The sequence below is a fragment of the Galeopterus variegatus genome, unplaced genomic scaffold (genome assembly GCF_000696425.1).
Source record: "Galeopterus variegatus unplaced genomic scaffold, G_variegatus-3.0.2 Scaffold81, whole genome shotgun sequence".
NCBI classification, from domain to species: Eukaryota; Metazoa; Chordata; class Mammalia; order Dermoptera; family Cynocephalidae; genus Galeopterus; species Galeopterus variegatus.
In genome coordinates this window covers 631761-632211 of record NW_007726192.1, presented here as the reverse complement: position 1 = coordinate 632211, position 451 = coordinate 631761, and positions in this window count along the sequence as shown.

Below are 451 nucleotides of genomic sequence, written 5' to 3'. Positions count from 1 at the left end.
CATTGAGGGGGCAGGAGGGGGGATTTGCCACTGGACCAAGTGTACAACATTTATTATCCTCAGGGCAGGTGTTCTGTCTTCTGATTCAATGTTACATGTCTTAAAGGGACTCAAGACTGTTGCTTTCCTGGGAGTAAGTATAAAAATCACAGGCCTGCCTGATTTTTCACATGGGCCAAGGGAACATTACCAATACCACTCCCCCAAAAAGTTAAAGGCACCATGGGAAGCAGAAATGAAGTCGTATCTTAAACACATCACAAGTTGTGCTTTTTCGGTGCATTGGTCTCCCTAATATTTATCCAGCACTACCTTTTGCCAAGCACTAGACTAGGACAATCACTTGCTGTCTTACTTAAAGCTCAAAACAGTCCTTTCAGGAGGTGCTGTACAAACCTCCCCACTTTTACAGACAGGAAAACTGAGGCTCAGAGAGGTTAAGTGACTGGCT